Below are 19,265 nucleotides of genomic sequence, written 5' to 3'. Positions count from 1 at the left end.
AAACCATCAATTAATTCGTACACTGAAAATGAAGATTTTTTTCTTTATCATGAATTTATAGCCTCGATAGAGTAACTGCATGTACCTTTTCATTTTTTGTGTAAATATTTAATAATAAAAATTCTTAATCTTTTGCATAAGGTCATAGGACATTAGAATGCTCAATAAGTTAAATATATCAAGTTTGGATTTTCTTTAACACTTCTGGAATGTTCAGATTTTCTTTGGTATAAGTGCAAATTGGATTCTCACTTTAAAATTTTCATGTTCAAAATTAATTTTATATTTTATATATTTTTTATATTTTATAGTTTCTGTGCTATAAGAATATGCAAATAATTTGTGTTTACATTAATGAACATGAATACTAACTTGAAATCTGTAATACAAAGAGGAAAACAAGGTGGTTCTTGACCCTATTGTCTCTATAGAAGCCTGCCTTGCTCTTCCTCACCTGCCTCTGAAGAAAATCCTCTTATAAGTCCTTTAACTCCCACTTCAATTTTGTTTAGCTGAGAAGTTCTGTACTTCTGCTAACATACTTTTTCAAGACAGTGCAAGTCAAAGTGAATACAATTTACAGTGATAAATGATATTTCAGTATAGCAAACACCATTCTCTACCCTCTCTTCCACATCAGTGCAAGATCTGGTTTGCACAGAGCTGATCTCCGCTCCACTGCTGGCCTGTGTCTAATGTCCTTGAGACCTGGCTGTACATTGGATTTTCCATCCTTTCTGTATGCTGAATCAATAACACATGTGAAGAATCGAACGGTTAATTCCAACAGGTGATTTTTTTTAATGTTTGTCATTTGTCTACCCTGATTCTGCCCTGATTTTTGATTTTCCAAATATTGTTACTGTGGCCAATTTAAAACTTGAGCCCATGAGGGCTTCTTTGGCACTGTGCAGAAATAAAAGAAATGTGAGTTTCATGTGCTCAGCAGATTCTCTGCATCTTTTGAGATAAAACTTAATTTTCAATCTTCCTGACATTTTATTCAGGACTCAGTAGCTATTGAAGTTGCTGTTACTACAAACCACAGGAACTTCACAATGCTGTTTAGAATAAGCCATATCCTTTTCACCTCCTGGCAGACCTTTGTTTTCCATATCCATCACCAGGAGGGTTACCCCCAGTGCCTACTAAGAGGACAGGAGTGACCAGATCCCCACCACCCATCCTGCAGCCACTGTCTGTGCTGCTCCCACCCACCCTCCCTTGAGCTGCTGAAGCACCAGGGCCTCAAGCAAAAAGCAGCAAGATGTGTTTTGCTTGAACAGGGAATGACAGCAGCACAGCCAAAAAGCTGTGGGAGAGTAGAAGGGGAGAACAAGGATGTGTAATCTCATTATACCCCGTCCTCACCTTCCTCCCTGATCAAATTTAATTGATGAAATAATGCATGCAATAACAGCCACAGCTCAAGCCACACAGGGAATAACGGAGCAAATACAAAATGATGGATTCAAAGCAGCACATAACATTTCTTAATGCAACATGCTTCCCTTTAAATCACCATTTGGGTCTTAACTCCTGGAGCAACTTCAACACACACTGCCTGTCTTCTCAGAAGTGCCCTCTGGCAGGGAACAGACTGTGAGCTGTGTCTTTGTCTAATTGCATTTTAGCACAGCACAGTGAGGAGAAAATAGAGAAAATGAACTAGTTAATTCCATGGTCAAAACCTGTCTGCATTTGGAAAGCAGAGGAGAGGGAAATCCTTTCTGCTTTGCTGAACTGTCCTGCGTAGGATGTCAAACACTGCCATGCTGGCAACGCTCAGCGAGCATTGAAGGACAGGTCTCAGCTGCTCACATTTGTGCACATTCACAGGTAATGGTTAATGAGACTATAGTTATTGCATGGATATACTTGACTGGTTTCCCCCCATGGGCTGCTTGTTGATATACATTAATTGTGGGGACGAAGGAAACTATTACAGGACACAGGTACTTTATGCTGACTAGTTAGAAGCATTTTTTACAATTTTGCATGAATACCCTTGGCCAATACTTGACGAGGGTTTTCTATGTCTCTGTATTTAAATTACCTTTCACACAAAAATACAAACACATTAGAAATCATCATGCTGAGTATCCCACCTTACATCTCATGACATGATCCTGTGTCTTACCTCTCATTTACACCATCAGCTTCTTTTTTCTCTTTGTCTTACCTTGCAAAACATGCTCTACCCACTGTGAGAGGCTAAAACAGCTGGGATAGTCAGCTGCCTCACTAAACTATGCTCCAGGAAGGGAGGTAAGGAAAGACACAGTCTCTTTAAGGAGATTGTTGATGCTGCTGCTGCTGTTCACGAGAGGCAAAGGAAGCCTTTGGTAGGTGAAAATCTGCCTTGCGCAGGTGCAGTGCTTGGGCTCTGAATGAGAATAAAACTGTTTTCTTGGCAATGTTTTAAACATGCTTAATACAGTAAAAAAACCATAGGATTATGATATTTTCTATGGAGGTGATAAAAAATAACCTTTTCTTCATCTCAGAAACAAAGACATGCAGGCAGATGAGCCTGGATCCTGGTTTCAAAAACCATCTACCACCCTTTTTTAATCAGTGGGAGGATTCTTGAAGAAACAAAGGTGGAAGGTAAAGCTAGCGTTATTTTTCACAATCTCCTATACACCAACTGTGCTAAATCAGAGCTGGCAAATGACCAGTTGCATCAGGAATATCCTCACAAGGATGAAGAAATGGGAAGGTGTCCAGCACAGCATTAATGTGACCCTGAGTCTCACAGCAATGCTCTGCTCTGCGGCAGAGCCTTGAAGTCGTCCGAGGAGAAGAGGAAGGGGGGAGTGCAGTCCAGAGGGGGAAGATGGATGATCTTGTAGCTGACCCATTCTTTGTTCATCTATCTGGCACCACATCCTTTGCCACACAAGTCATAAAATTTCTTACCAGTAGCTATTTTGACAGTGGCATAATAAAGCTCAGAAGGGAATGAAAAAACACATCCAGAAGTGTCAAAATAATGTAGCATACTGTGTTTGCACTAACGTTATTATATAGTGGATTATCAGTAGTTATGCCAACACAAAAGAAAAGTAAAACTGAGGAGTTAGGTTTTTTTCATAGGATCAGACGTATTTTGCTTTTGCAAAGTACCTTCACATACCTTGAAAAAGAGTCTTTATTGCTAACGTAAGAAAGAATTATTCCCTTGGAAATGAACATGATTGCTATGAAAATCTCTGGCAGGATACAGGCAAGAAAAAATACAGTCTAGTATCAAAGTGGTCCGGAAAGACATGATTGAAATCATGGGTTTAATTTATTTTGAACAATTTCTCATCTGGTAACATTTTTCCATACTATTTTAATGGCTCTGATACTCTTACTCAAGTCTAAAATTAACCTTCACCTTACATGAACTAAAGAAATTTCATAACTGCATCCGTATGCAACATTGTGTAGGATTGTTAGCTGCTGGTACTAATGGTATTAATTTCAAATATATTTCAATTTTCTTTGAAAAGCAACATAATGGAAGCTGAAATTATATCAAATGCAATAATAATAAAGATGAAAAAGTGAAAAAGTATGTATATGTAAATGTAGTAGTCAGAAACTTCCCTGATATTGGTAGCAGTTGTGTCAGATGCTTTAGGATCATACTACACCTAGCAAAAAGCTATGTGCTGCTGCATGATATTGGTAGGAAACAGAAGAGGGATTAAAGGTGACATGAAATGAAGTGACCTGACCAAGGCATGCTGTTAGGCACCAGAGAGAGAAGCAGCAGATAAAACACAGGACTTGGGAGTCCCCAGTGGGTAATTTAACCATGAAAGGTGCTGCTTCTGCCTGTGTTCCATGCAGTCCTTCTTGTCCAGGGACACAGTAAACCCACACTGAGCTGGGAGAGTTTGAGCCCCATCACCACTTCAGCCCCAGCACTGCAGCTCCATGTGTGACACCCATTTTGCTCCCTCCAAGCCAAGTCAGGGTCCAGCCTCTCTGGAGCCAGGAGGGAGTCATGGGAACAGCAGTGGGTATTTTCTCCAGCTCCAGGTGAGCACCAGGTACATTTGGTCAACAAAGTAACATCTCAGAAATTAAACTTTCTGCAAAGTAGAGAGTGCAGGACAGACAAAGCGCTTGCTGTGACAAGCAGAAGATTGCAAGACCTGGTTTCTCCTGGTCCTCAGTGACAGCAAAATACTTTTAGATTGGCCATGGTGCCTTGGAAATGAAGGGTGCCTTTCTGGAATGAAGAGACCAGGGAAGACCTGGGAACTTGAGCAGAGAGGAGGTATGGAACCCGGACACAATGGGGTTTGTGGTGGAAAGAAAACAACATGGTGGCTTTGACTGTTTCATCAGGCTGTGGAAAAATAAAGTCTAGAAATAAGCATTGAGGAGCCACTTAAAGCTATGGCATTTTTAAAGTTAATATACAGTTCATCCTCTGTGTCCCCAGATATCTGCCACAAGACAATGATAGCTTCACTGGATTTTTTCCCTCTAGTTTCATTGAGGTTTTGGAGTTTTTTGGGAGAGGGGGAGGTTGGGTGTTTTAAATTGACACTAATATCTGTTCATTTTTATACACATGGCAGGGAGCCTGAGGGGCAGGCAGACATCCTTCAGATCATCTGTCCTATAAACTCACTGGAAATTACTCGGTCCTCCTTTGCCCAATTATTTAATTCTCCAAATGTTGATACTAAAGGAAGACATAAAATTAGCTCCAGGGCAGGCTTAACCTTTTAAGTCTGAGAGCTCCAGAATGGATTTTTCAAGCCAAACACCCAAGTTTTATTACGAGAGATGCACACCAGTTTGGGTTTGCCTGTGTGGCTGCTCGGTCCCCGGCTGCTCGGCGGTGGTTTCCAAGGGGAGAGCCAAATCGCGCTAATTGCACAGCATTTATGGGTGTGTGTGCATGTAATGCGGACCCCTGTGTCCTCCTCAGACCATCACTCATGTCACACACACTACAGGCACATCCAACAGCTGTGAGGTGACCTGGAGATGGAAAGCTCACATCCCATATCCAATCCCCAGAGCCAGATGGGCCCGTTCCCTAAATGACTATATAAATTCTAATAACAGCCATAGACAATGTTGGCAGGTCCCACAGGCTTTCCTGCTGACCCCAGGGAGCAGCCACAGTGATGCAATACCTCAGCTGGTCCTCTGGAAAATCCCATGATACAGTGTTTGCCTCCATCCTATCCAGCTGCAGAGGACATGCCAATAGGGACACGGCAGAAGAACAGTGGCTGGCTGGATAGCTCCCCACCCTCGGCTCCTGATAAGCAGGAGAGGACCTTTCTGACAAGTCACTGAGGGAAGGAAAATGGCCCCATTTTCCCAGGCACTCCAAGAAAGTGGCTGCCAGCCCCCGTGTGTGGCTGGTATGGCTCTTGATGGCAGGACACCAGTGTTTCAGGTTTCGTGATGCCTCAGGAGAGCTGTCTGCTTCCAGGTGTTTGCTCACTCACACTCAGCTCCTCACTCCTCAACTCTAATAAAAGTCGTGCTGCTCCTCTGTTTGTTTCATGAGTGTTTAAAATACAGCACCTAGTAAAAACCTGCACCCAGCTAAGCAGGACATTGAACCTTGACCCATGTTTTTTAATCTCTTTTTGGTTCACTAGCAATGTCTGCATTAACTCAATACGGTGGTGTATCTGCTGCATCCAAGCACAAACCAGCAGCTGAGCTTTTTAAGATTAAAACTGAGGGAATTTACAGTGAGAATAGCCAGTTTGCCATTTTCTTACTGTTGTTTCCTAGAATTAGTCAGAAATAAAATTATTTTAAGGAAAGATTTCCCTTCAAAATCATCCTGATATGGTATATCTTAAATCATAATACATTACATGCTTCCAGGGGGTCTTAACACTTTTATATTAAAAAAAGAAAGAACCAAATTATATCGGATGATATAATGCTCCAGGAAGCATAAAAATCTTGCACCAAATTTTTTGAGAGTGCTGCTGGGGAAAGTTCTGGTTCAGTATAAATGTTGTCATTAAAAAAGGTATAAGAAATTTCTTACCACTGTGTCCTGCATGTGATTCATTAAAGAGTTGCTGGCCAAAGAAGAGGTAAACAGTAATTTTTTATTTTTTTTTTTTCTGGAAGGAAGAGAGGACACACGTTGAAAAGTCGAGAGTTTTGCCTGGGAAAGGTTTGCAGAAAGTTGTGCACACTGACTTATACTTTGTACTCAGGAAACACAAGATCTAGGATGTGATGGCAGAGGCATTCGGGGACTTCTATGCTGTGGCTGACTCTTCTGCAGAACTTGTGAAGCAAAACCTGCACAGCACTTTACTGTCACTGGCAATGAAGTAGCTCCACCGTCTGGGTTTTTTTAGCATTGCCTTTCTTCCTCTATTTCACTGCATTGCATACTGGTTTTTTGTTTTGTTTCACTTTTTTGTTCATTTCTTTTTAACAGGTAAGGCCACATATTGGAAATAAAAGTAATTATAAGATAAAAGTCTAAATGTGACTAAATGAGAACATCCAGCTGGTCCTTGTGTTCCATCTAGCATGAACTTCTATATCTGAACTAATTTTTAAAAAAAGGTTTTAAAAATCATTGTTTTAAAAGTGTCTCACCATGTTTTTCTACGGCTACTAAAATCTTCAGAAGTCACTGTCTCAAGAGATAACAGTGAAATGGAAGAAAGGATTTCTTCTAAAAATGTATTTCTGAGATATATATTATTGTTTACTTCCATCAAGGCCAAGCTTATTTATTCCTGAAATACAAGCCATTTCCAAGCAGAAAAGACGTTGGGGATAGAATTAGCAAAGTCATTTCCTTTGTATAACAGTTGTTTTTATTGTTAAGAACTCAGCTTGAGCTCCTGACATCCTGGTTTCATGTAAAAATTCAGTATGTATGCATAAATTTCAAGCAGAAGGAAATTCAACCCAGCTGAAATCAGCCTGGCAGGAGTATATTTGAGTATAATCAAACCCAAACCTTGCCCACTGTGTGACTTTTTCCAGTCTCTCCCACATTAGCGTAGTTGGGGGCTCATATTATGCCCCCTAAGTCTTTATTTTTTTAACATTTTCCAAGCAGAGAAAACTGAGTGAAGGCACGAACTTTTCAGTGCTGTTTGAGAGCTCCAAACGCTCCTGCTGGATCTGCATTCCCAGGCCTCTTTGCTGGTGCTGCACTGCCCAAGGCTATGACAGAGAACTGAGCAAGTCAGGTCCAAGGGGCTATGGCATCCCCTCTGCCATCTCCCCACAGTCCTGCTATTATCCCTTGCACAGTTCAGGCTTAAGCAGCTTTTCTCAGTCCATCCTTTCAGTCAACATGACTTCTTTACAGGGCCTGAAGTACAAAAGGTCACAAGCAGCCACTGACAGAAGGATAAAATGTGTATGAGCAGCCTCAGACCTCTGGGGGGCTGTACAGGGAGAGAAGGAGAGAGATGGTGGTGCCCTGAATAGACTGTTTAATTTTTTCTTTTTCACAGCAGTTCTAGTTTTAAGTCCCACTGGACATAGAAAACGTTTATTCCCCTATCATATGTGGCTTTAAAAGAGCTTAGCTAGTACTACAGAGAGCTGGTGTTTGTTTTTCTTTTTTATAAACCCACCAGAAGTAGCTAAAATCCTATGTAGTGCCCAGATCTGTTTTATAAGTGTTTTCTGGGCTTAGCAGGAGATTTGGCATCAGAGCAGTGATGGAAGAGAGCAATAGTCCTTGCTGATATTGTGTCACAAACAAACTCTTTCAATCCTTTTCTTATATAGGAGATGTAGAGGCATACAGGCCCTGACAGTTCTGTTATTTCATTATGTCTGTTCCTCCCCCAGCTTTTCTCATATGTCTGCATTCTTCTTTTGTTGTTGTGGCTTTGGCAGTCTTAAAGATGGGAAGAAAGCAATCCCAACAGAAAATAAAATAAAAGCAATCTCTTCATTTATATAAATTGTACCAAAAAAGCAAAAAGAATCTCAATAAGACCACTTTGGAGTTTTGAGGACTTGTAGACCTTTGTCTTCTGGTGAGGAAATGGATTTTTCACTGCAGACTAAGCAACCGTCTCATTGCCTGCAGTCATACAAATAAACTGTCGCCGAGTCCGTGACCTCAGCATTGCTGCAGTGATCATCTCACTGCTTTGATTAACTGAAGGACCAGCAAGCTGATGTCCTGAAATCAATGAAACTCAAGTTGATGAGAGAAAGAAGCAGTCCAATAGCAGACACACCATTCATTCCTCTCAGATATCAATGCCCCCTGTACAGCACCTGGTTTGGGTGGAGGAGGGCAGATCCCTGCCTTCATTCAACAGCCACACGTGCTCCAAGTGAGCAGCTTTTTTTTGGCAGAACAGAAACACGGAGTCTAGGAAGAACCTACTTTGTCTACCACTGTATTCTTCCCTAAGAATTTTTCTAGACATAAGGGATGTCAGACTGGTCCCTATCCCTGGTTTATATTGAGTCAGCATCCTCAAGGATCCTGGGTTATACTCAGCCAGCATCCAGCCCAGACCCTGTCCCAGAGCATAGGCTGCTGAAGCTCACAGAACCCAAGTCCCAAAGCCAGCAATCCCAGCCCATCCTTCCCTGACCCCTGGCTATCATCCAGCAGGGCACCGGGAACTTACCCGATCAGAGGCTGCATCTACATCACCTGTAAAAAAGCCACCATCAGATCTATTCTTCAGACACACATTTAGCTCTGTTTTGAACCTGTCTGTAGTCCCAGCCTCCACAATAGCACAGGGTTAAGTTTCACAGTTTAACTATTTGTTGTGTGAAAAAGTAGTTATTTTATTTTGTTTTAATCTTTCAACATATTGGTGCTTAAAAAACAGGACAGGAAAAAAAACCCCAACCAAGCAGTTCTTACCACTCTTACGAAACCAAGTTGAAGAAAGGGAAGCAGCTTGATTTGAGATGAGATCAGGCTTCCAGAAGGACTCTTTAAACCTTCCCAATTGAGTTTATTTAAGCCCAGTGAAATGAGCTATGTAAAAATAAATTAAAAAGTCTAAGCCTTTAAAGAACCAAAATTACCAGAAGCTTCTGCTACTAGAAAATTCCTCTATTACATATTTGGCAGCCAAGTGCCTGCATAGACAGATGACATGCCATTAGAGTCCATATAAGTAACCACTAGGGAAAGCACCTGCTGCAATACAGAAGATGTTGTTAGAAATGCAAAGATCTGATTGAAAAGCAATTTATATTCCAAGCAAATGCATAATAAGGGAAGACACACTATCCAGCACAGAGCTTCCTGCAGAGGAAAGTGACACACAATAGCAAATAGTTAATCCTGCGGAAATAATTAAACAAGATCAAGGGGAAAATCTACTTGAGAATACGCAGTGCTTAGCCAAAACATGGCTGATTCAGCTTAATGAAAAGGGAGTTTTTCCTCTTGGTCACAGTCTTGCAATCTAGAAAAAATAATTTAAATTAGGAAATAGAGAGATGCTGAGTGTAAATCAGCAATGAGATCATGCTATTTCACTGGCTGCACCTGCCTATTGTTGAGCAAAATAAGTGTGGACAAGGAAATTCCAATTTTGTTTCAGAATAAATATTACTGCCTTGCTGTCCTAGACATCCCTGTTTCTGAGAGAAACGGAAACAGAAAGAGGAAAACCTCTTGCATTCACTTTTTTATACCAGTAAAAACCCCATGAAGTTGAAGTCAGCTTGTGTTTTCTGCCCTACTTCTTTGCTCCCCTGGATGCTAAGAGACACAGTACTATTAAAATTGGCAGGAGGCCGAGACAGGCCCTGGAGTTGTATACAGAGAAATGGAACAGTGTTGAAGAAAAGAGGTTAAGATTGCCTTATTTGTGCTTCTCAACCTATAGCAAAGAGAGGGCAAAACCCAAGCTGGAAAAGAACACAACAGAAATCTTATGAACTTTGACAATTTGAGCATCTTCTTTCTCCTGGTAGGAAAGAAATAACTGACAGCTGAGTTTAGTGATAAACCGTAGGGAAAATGAACAATTGAACTGATTCTGGTAAGACTGTGTGACTTCCTTGCAAGAAGTATTGGTTGCCTTTGGCTCATCTCTTTTCCTGCTCTGGAAGAGTTATACATCTGTCCAGGACATGTGGTCGCATTAGCCTGTGATGAAACTATGTTTAATCTAAGGGGCAGCTCTTGGTGGAGGCAGGAACAGAGACAAAGATGCAAATATGGAAGCAGACAGTTTGTTGGTGAATTCTGCACTGCACCTATGATCTAAGGCTTGAAGAAAATATCGAGGTAAAGCAAGGAAACTGAGTTTAATGTACAAATATGTTCACTTTTTGTTCCCATAAACCTGCCTTTCACTTCTTAATCTATGCACGTTTATGCCATTTAGCAGTGTAGTTTCATGGCCTGTGTTTTGCTTATCCTCCCCTGTCACGGAGTCCCTGAAGGGTGAAACCACACAGCCTTGTCAAGGGGAAGCTCTGGGCCAGACTGCAGGATCTGACAAAGGGATATGCGATGTCCCCAGTGGTCCTGGGACCTACAGCTGCACTGTGCCCTGTGAAAGCTCACTGGCACTGGCGTATCTCCCTTAGGAACTGAAGAGTCACCAAGCCAGGGTGTTGGCTGAGAGCAGCAGAGCCGAAGGGCTTGTCTCATGCTCATCCCCCTGGCACTGCTCTGCTCTTGTCTGCAGGGGATTCATCTGGGGTTGTGGCTGTTTCTAAGGTCTCATGCACAGCTCATTACCATAATGCTGGTGGTCACTGTTGAGTTCCTGAATATTAGCTCAGAGCTGAGTTTCCAATAAGTGACTGCAGCTTCTTTACCTCTGAGCTCTGTTGCAAACAGAAGCAAAAAATACATTTCCAAAATAACAGCAAGAATCTGACTGCAATCTGCAAGTCAGATAGGAACACAAAAAGCATTTCATCTCCTTTGTGATTAAGAGTGAGCCTGACACATGGAAAACAACCAGACCACACAGACAAAGGAACACTGGAAATGATAACCTTTAAAGATGCACATCTGAAAAAAATAACTATTCCAATGTTTAAATTGGACTAGCGAGTACAGATGCCAAATGCATTTCAGGAATAGCTTGGCAATGACTGAGTACAACATTTAATTAAGTGATTATATAATCAACCCTCTGTTTTATGAAGCAATAATTCAATTCCCAAGTGAGTAAGCCATGAGGCTGAAGGTCGGGCACTTTATCACAATGAAGGAATCTGATTATTGCTGAGGAAAACATAAGGACAAAGATGTTATTGTTAAAATACTAGTTTAATTAATATAAAATTAATAACTCTTTTTAATAAGCCTTCATAGCAATGCATAGCCTGCCAGAAAGACAGCTTTCTCCATTTTCCATGTGGAAGTGGTAGTTATTTATGGCCACACAGAATGTGCGGGAAATTAATGATGTCACCCAGTCAATTTATTGGGAATAAAATTACAAGAGTCATTTTATCAGGGAATTATATAGTTCTCCTCCTGGAGTATAAGTAGACAAGAGACCACACTTATGCCATAAAAGAGAGATCAGACAAGGCAACTACATTGCTGGAAAGCTTTACATTAGATTATTAACAATAATTCCACTAAACCAGACATTCTATCCCCATTGAGCTGTGGCTCCACATATACACAATATATGATCAAGGAGATCTGACCAGCAGCTGGTGAAAATATATATATTAACAGTATAAATGGAGTTGCAGCAGATACATGGTACAGAAAGGAAGAAATACCTTGTACAAACAGGATACCAGAAGAAGGCAGGGTATGAATTGGATTTGTTCATTCATGTTGGGGTTTGTATACAATTCTGTTTAGATTAGTTTAGTAAAAATTTCAGCAAATCAGAGTAGGAATTAAGCATAAAGGACATTTTTTAAAAAACATTCAGAGTATTGTGGATGGGAGAATGATTACTACTTATAAAGCATCAGAACCACAGAGAAAGCAAGAAGAGAGAAGAGCAAAAGGAGAATGAATTTGGGAAATCAGCTGGGTATAGGGACAGCACAAGTTTAAAAGGAAAAGAAATGCAGTGACCAGGGTGATTAACATATACAATTGCAGTCTTCAGAGCTGAGTGAATAATGACTTTATGGGGGTGTGTAACCTCCTTTTCACTGCTGTTATTACATTTACAATAACAATGGGTCAGGAAACCCATGTGCAGACTCAGCATTTCCGAGAGGCACCAGAGAAGATGTCCCACCTGCTATAAGATCTCTGGATATAAAGGAAGAAAACTAAAACTCAAGAGTCTGAGCATTGAATTCAGCCTTTTGCAGTAAATTTTACTTTCATTGTGGCACTAGGATATTAGGGGCTGTATTACATGCTGGGTTCCCAGGATGGAGAGTTCAATGGCCTGCATACCATGTAATCATTGATTCGGTGCCTTGAAATAGAGATTAAAGGGAAAGCTGCTGGGGAAAATAGCACTAATATAGACTGAGACTGGTTACTAAAATGAGGAGGAAAACTATTAGGCTGCAATAATTTCATAGGAAAGTGTTCTTAAGTGAGGGAAAAAGAGTTTATGTTCCATGTAGAAGAATCCCTGCAGAACAGTTTCAGTTTATTAATACTAAATTAACCACAGCAAATGAGTACCACTATTGTCAATGACCTGGCATTTTATAAGCACATTGGGGCTCAGTTTTAAACTATTTCACACACATAAAGAAAGAGAGATGGAAGATGAAAGCAAGGAAATCCACCCAGCAGTCAAAGTATCAGAGACTGCTGTAGAAGTGTATTCTTGAGGATGTGCACAGAAGTTCAATGAGGCATGTTTTGCTTCTGGAGTTTGACCACTGGAATTGAAATATGAGGCTTAAGATGAGATAGCCCTTAATAGGGAAATAATTTGGACTATGTACAAATTGCTAAACAAGGAGGATTTTAACGCTTCTGGAAGAAAGGAGTCACAGAAGGCATGTTGAAGTAGGAAAGCAATAATAGGAACTGATGTGGGGGAATGACCTCGTGAATGGGACAGGTCCTTTAGAATCATACAAGCAGAATCATTAAGTTTGGGCCAGCAAGATCCAACTGTGTACATAGCACCACTATCATGCTAACTACTAAACCACGTCTTCAAGAGCCATATCCACACATTTTTTTTTAACTTTTGGGGATGTTGATTCAACCACTCCACTGAACAGCCTGTTTCAATGCTTCTTTCTGGGAAGGAAGTTATCCTAATATCTAATCTAGAGAGAAGCCCTACACAGAGCTAGTGTCTGCTGTGCATGCTGGGGCTACAGGAAAAGTCCATGGGCTGGTGAGCTGGACCTTCCTGTAAGCCAGGGCCATCCCAACTCCCATCACTCCAGACTTTGAAGCCATGCTGCGACAGAATTACTGTCATGCAAGTTACGACCTGTGGTGAGTGCTCCACCAACTTCTTCTGTGCAAGTGGCACAAACCTGTTGGGTCACCTGGCAGGGTGATCCTACAGCCCTTGGTCAAAACAGCCCATATGATCATGTCTATCTGTAATACCAAATCTATGTACCCTTCCTCAACCAGAGAGATGGCTAGACAGCATGCTTCTTTATCAGCAGAACAACAGCTGTCCCACAAACAGCCCAGAAAAAAGTGGCAATTTATTTTCTACATGATGTGTTGTTGTAGCATTCTCTCTTCAGGCTTTCTGGGTTGTGCCAATAATCACAACACAATCTCCTTCATCTGGGGTCTATTGCCAATGTTGAATAAACTCTGAGTTCAGTGAATCTAGGTCTGAAGTCCTGGCATTCACAGGATTTCAGATGTCAAACTGGCAATCAAATAGCCAAAACAGAAATGGTAGGAGGCCACAGGCAACACAGTTGATGCTACAACTGATGCCAGTTTCCAAGATATATTAACAAGGCAAATATTAACCTACCAAGGCAAATATTAACCTACCATCCAGACTATCAATCAACAAGCAAAGCTGTTGATACACCAACATCAGATACCAAAGAGCATCAGATACTCTTATGCTCTTTCTTGAGTTTATTACACTGCAGCGCTTCTCAGAAGTTTTGTAAAAGCTCTGAATTTTAACTTAGATTTTAAAATGCACTGAGCTTCCCAGATACGATGTCTAACAATGTTAACGACGGCTGGTTTCAGAAATCCCAGTAGAATTTGCATGCAATTAATGTTCTCCTCCTCTGAACAAAAACCTAGAGGTTTGCAAAATACGCCATATGTTTGTCAGTTTGCCAATGAATCAAGATGTTTTTGCAGCCTTCTGAGTTTCAATAATTAATGGTAATGTCTAAAATCTAAATCACAGTCCAGGGGCATGGAACAGAACTTTTGCAATGTCCAGCGTTGTTCAGCATCACCAGAGTGAGACATTTCAACTGAGAAACTAAACATTTGTACTAACTCCCATTTTTCCCTTTCCTACCTGATCTCCCACTCTATCACCACTGCTCCTTCCAAGATATCTGACTGGATTTATTTAAAAAGCTCACTTACTCTGAAAAATAATGCTATTACTGCAGCCCAGGCTTTGGTCTCAAACATGTAAATGTTCAGTGCTCCAGCATGATGTGCCTAGATTGACTTGATCTTGGTGACTAAATGCTGTCTAATGATTTCCAGGTCTGAAAATAAATTTTATTCTCATCAAGTAGCTTCTTATTTGCTTTACCAGATTATTAGCAACTATTTAATGATAACAATAAAGTTAGGCAAACAAAGCAAATCAGTTACACTTTACAATTGTGTTCACAAGCAGGAGGGCTAATTTTTATGAGCCATGTTTTTTCAATTATTATTTTTAAATGTAACTGCTTGAAAGAGCAATACAGAAGAGAACACTTAATGTAAATTCCTCATATGCTTCTTTCTTTCACTCTTGGATAAGTCTTCTGTGATATCCTCAGCTTCCACACTTTAGTATGAGTACTCCTGCTTTGGCGGTGACTTTCCAAGTTTCTTTTCTTTGAGGTGATGATTTTGTTTTTGCTAGGCCACTAAAAATCTTCTCCTTTACTGATTCCCAGCTGATCAGAGCTATTCCAGTCTTTTTCCCCAGACAGACCTAAATTTGCAGTTCAAAATGGCTAATAAAGAATCAGGAAATTCCTTAGCTATCTTTAAAATGCTGGACTGCTTCCCCTCCTTTTTCGCCTCCAGAACAGAAGTAATGCAGGAAGTATTCTAATAAAAATTGCAATGTCACCAGCTCTTCTACTTCAAAATTATAATCACTTGAATTTGGCTGTTCTTAAACTTGGGTAGTATCATGCTCATTTTAATATTATTCATAAAATGGCTAAGTTGTAAGATTAATGATATTAATTTATATCTAGTGTGCCATATACATTAACAGTTCCCAGGATCAGCACATTTTTAATTTCTTGATTTTTCTCAAGTGCACCACAATAATATTGGTGTCGTGTTGATAGGAGAGAACATGTGCCTTAGGACTTATTAGTTTTCCTATTCTGTCCCTGCACAGGGCATGGAGTACATGAAAATCATCCAGAGTAATTCCTTCAAGGATCAACAAATTGCTCCTGTGTCATAGAGGCATGAGATATACCCATTTGGAATTCCTTCATCCTGTTAAATTCTAAGGTAAAACCACTCCCTAACAGTGTGACATGCATAATGACATACAGAACAACATAGACTGGAACTACCAGATTTTTCTGGAAAACAGAAGAATTCAAACACTACCATGAGAACTGTGGGACAACACTGAGAGATCACAGGCATTTAATTACGTGATCTCTCTTCCCTTTTAAAGATGACACTGTCAGCAGCAGCAATAAACATATCTGTCTTAAGCCATCCTGCGTATTTCTGGGTTTCCTATTAAATGGTGGCTTGCTTGCAGTATGCCTTTTACTAAATTGATGCAGCAGCAGTAACAGGAGTACCCAATGCAAAAAAAAAAAAAAGAGTTTTAATGCCATGTATGGTTTGCACCAATACAGCTTATTTCAGTTTGAAGCTGACAGCAGAAATCCTGGTGCAGATGACATATAAATCCTATTAAGCTTCAATGTGAGACAGTATTATTGACTTACAGCCTTGGCTGTGGCAAACACAGGGGTTTCCCTTAAAGATTAACTCTCTGTTTTGTAAAAGCTATATCCGGTCCATCTCCACATTATCCTTTTAAGCCAATTTTAGTGCAAAAAGTTTAGTTTCTCTTTTTGACAGTTTGCTTTCTGCTTCATGAAAATAGTAATGAAAAATACCTCCTTGCCTTAAGAAAATGATTAATTTTGAAAACAAAACCCCACCCAACAATTAATTCTGAACTGAAAAGCTTTTGTCTTTCACAAAAATGGAGCACATGAGCAACATCTCTGTCCAGTACCCCAAATGATTTTATCTGGAAATGCTGGTGCAGTGAATCCTGAGTGCTGCAGGATAAGTGTCCTGTAACCCCAGGCTTTCATTTCCCATTAGAAAGCTCTTAGTTGGTTGTTCCACTTCAACCTGAAAGATCAGCTTCCTGATCTTCTGCAATGCAGTGGGCCCACCAGACAGGAGACCTTGCTGTCCATGGAACTTTGGCAGGGTAGGTTGGCAGGCCTGCAGAGAAGGGTAGGGGCACGGAGAACAGGCATTAAAAGCCACAGAGAAGAGCTAGGAGGAAAAATTCTGACAAAACCTATTTTCCATTGAAAATTGCTTGTTCAGGAAAAGGAATAGTGATTTTTACTCACCCGGCAGGAGCTCCAGTGGAGCACCGTCTGCTTTCCTGTCAGCTCACCCCCTCCCCTCCTCTCTCTGCTAAATTTAGCGGTCATCAAAATCCTTCCTGCAGGTTGAAAAAATTTTGGTTTCCCAGATGGGGACCATGAGCTGAAAAACACTTCTGGCTGCAGGTCATCAACGAGGATTCATGGGCTGCAGATCTAGGTCCCACAGTAGGAAGCTGGGGAAGAGGTACCTTGTGGATATCAGAGCTTGAACTCCCCCAGTGATACTGCCTTCTGAAAGCCTTGAAGTGAGATATTTTTGATAGTTTTATAATTGCTTCCTTTAAGAAAATGTCTGCTGAGGGAATTTAATTTGTTGTTTGAGGGTTTTTTTTGGTCTGAATTTCCCAGAGAATTGACAGTCTAGCTTTAGTCTGGATTCAAACAGGAAAATATTTTTCAAAGTACTTTTTTTTTATTTTAAACTTGAAGTTTATAATGTCAACCCTGTAATAATTCTCTTTCAATCACAGCTTAAATTTTCCATGGGGGCAGGGAGAGAACTAATACAATTGAATATGAAGACAAGAAATATGATGATTTCTCCTGCATGGAGAAATCTTTGGTTGCTGCCATCTGGACTTTTAGGTAATCCTTTTCTCAATCCTCTAAACATGAGTACCACCCACAGGACAATGGAACAAGACAAAATATACATCAGAATGTCTGCCTGCCACAACAACCCCTTGAAGTCCTGGGTATCCACAACCAGAACCCTGCTTTAAATTTGTACTTATATCTGATCCAGACCTTCAGCTAGTTGGAAAAGTGAAAGTAAGTGAGAAAACTTGGAAGTGAATTGTAAAAATAACCTGAACATACTTTAGTGGCTGGTTCACAAGATCCATCTATCCACATACTTTGAATTCTGCAAACAACACCTCTCAAAACATTTCCTTTATATGCCTATTAATGTTTGAGAGTTTTCAGGGCTCAGTAGTACAACTTAGCAATTTAAACAGGAAAGAAAGAACTGGAAGAATTAAGTGTACAACCCTTACTGACTCCCACTGCCTGATGAAGGCAAAACACAGGCAAAGACAAGCAGATTTTCACATTGTCACACTGAGGAATAAAAAACTTTCTCTCTGCATCTTAAAGGCTCGAAGACGTGTCATGACCCTGACATATGCTCTTATACATGCTAAGAACAGTAACGTGTTTGGCAATGACACACACAGGACTGGACCAAGAGACTGGGCAGTACCTCTGCACCTGGTGCAGTAAGGGCAGGCAATTGTGTCACTTGTGTGGTGCTGCCAACGATCAATAAAATGGCCATGCTGCTACAGACACTCTCAGGAGAGGGGAAGCCAAGCGCTCTGCAGGGGAGGCAGTGAAGGAACCTGTCACTGATTCATCCATGGGAGCAGCCTGATGCTCCTAGGGCAGTGAGAACAGCAGGTGGGGAGGAGGAGGCCCCCCAGAGCATCCTCCAATGGGCAATGACTGCTGCCATGGCAACAGCAGCTATGTGGTAGAGGAGGAGACAGGCACCAGCTGTGGCTGGATGATTGTTTTTTCCCTTATTTTCAGCAGAACTGCTCAGTACTGTGTTGCTGGGTTTGAAGGACAAAAGGGCAGATGCCTCTCTGCCAGCAGTGCCACCCCAGTAGCTCTTTCCACAGACTGCAGGTAGTACACCACTCTAAGCACAGGGCACTCCCAGTTCCCTTTAGATCCTGAGCCCCCCTGCACTATTTTCAATCATTTAACAAAATTTCTCCTTGCTTTCTGTATAAAAAGAATCACTAAAGTGCCCCCACAGTGGTAATCTGCAGACTACAGGCACAGTACGCTCTCAGCTGCACCAGCACAGAACCCTGTAGCTTCATCCCTACTCCAGATTTAGTTTTTTTATAACCAAATCATTCTGCCCTGGAGATTCTTAGATCAAGCTCTGCCCCTGGCGTGACACCTCTGAGCCTAGCAGTGACCACCTAAGGAGTTCAGTGTGTGAGTCTGAGCCAGGCTCCATCCATTCTCAAAGACACCTGCAGAAGGTGAATTATCCACAGATAAGGACACAACTCATATTCTGGAAATGCAAGCCCTTAGCATCAGATAGGATAAATTGCCCTCTGAGGGCAACAGAGAGACACTACTCAACCAAATTAAAGTGCAATATTCAAAGCCTAATGTCTGATGAAGTGACTCTCATCTGCAGAGTAATGTTGCCTGCAGACCTACTGAGTCTCATTCATCTCACGCAATTTACTCCCATTTCTTGTTCCCTGTAGCTGAGTCAATGGCTCACATATTCAGGGCTGTGCTACAGCCTCTTGTCTGCTTGGGGACCCCATAGCAGACACAGCTAAATATGGCCGTGCCTCCTTGTTGCAAGATGCCAGCTCCAAAATATGCATTTCTCCCAGACAGAAATTATCTGAGTAATGCCATTAGCAATTGTACCTATAGGGCACATTCTGAACTCCAGTTATGGTGTGATTGCCAGGAGAGTCCATTGAAACTCAAATAACCCATTTCAGTACATTTACCAATTATCATGCAAGGATGAGTAAGAAACAATTTGCTGTTTAAAATCAGCAAATGAAATCAAGACA

Source organism: Poecile atricapillus, chromosome 2 (assembly GCF_030490865.1).
Source record: "Poecile atricapillus isolate bPoeAtr1 chromosome 2, bPoeAtr1.hap1, whole genome shotgun sequence".
NCBI classification, from domain to species: Eukaryota; Metazoa; Chordata; class Aves; order Passeriformes; family Paridae; genus Poecile; species Poecile atricapillus.
The sequence above is the reverse complement of the archived record's forward strand: the minus strand, read 5'-3'. Positions refer to the sequence as shown.